This window comes from Aptenodytes forsteri, unplaced genomic scaffold, assembly GCF_000699145.1.
Source record: "Aptenodytes forsteri isolate BGI_AS27 unplaced genomic scaffold, ASM69914v1 Scaffold276, whole genome shotgun sequence".
Taxonomy (NCBI): Eukaryota; Metazoa; Chordata; class Aves; order Sphenisciformes; family Spheniscidae; genus Aptenodytes; species Aptenodytes forsteri.
The window spans coordinates 628,357-628,577 of record NW_008795479.1 but is presented as its reverse complement, the minus strand read 5'-3'; positions in this window follow the sequence as shown (position 1 = coordinate 628,577).

The window sequence follows — 221 nt, the reverse complement described above, 5'->3', positions numbered from 1 at the left end:
CCCGGACACGCCCAGGCACGCCTGGGCACGCCCGGACAGCCCCGGACACGCTTGGGCACGCTCGTACGTGCGCGTGAGCACACACGGTGCCTTCGGACACGTTCAAGGGCTCGTGCACGCCTGCAAGCACGCGTGCAGGTGCGTGTAAGAACGTGTGCGCGTGGGATTACGCGTGCGTGGCACACACGTGCTCGCAGCGCTGCCTGGGCCGGGGGGTCCCC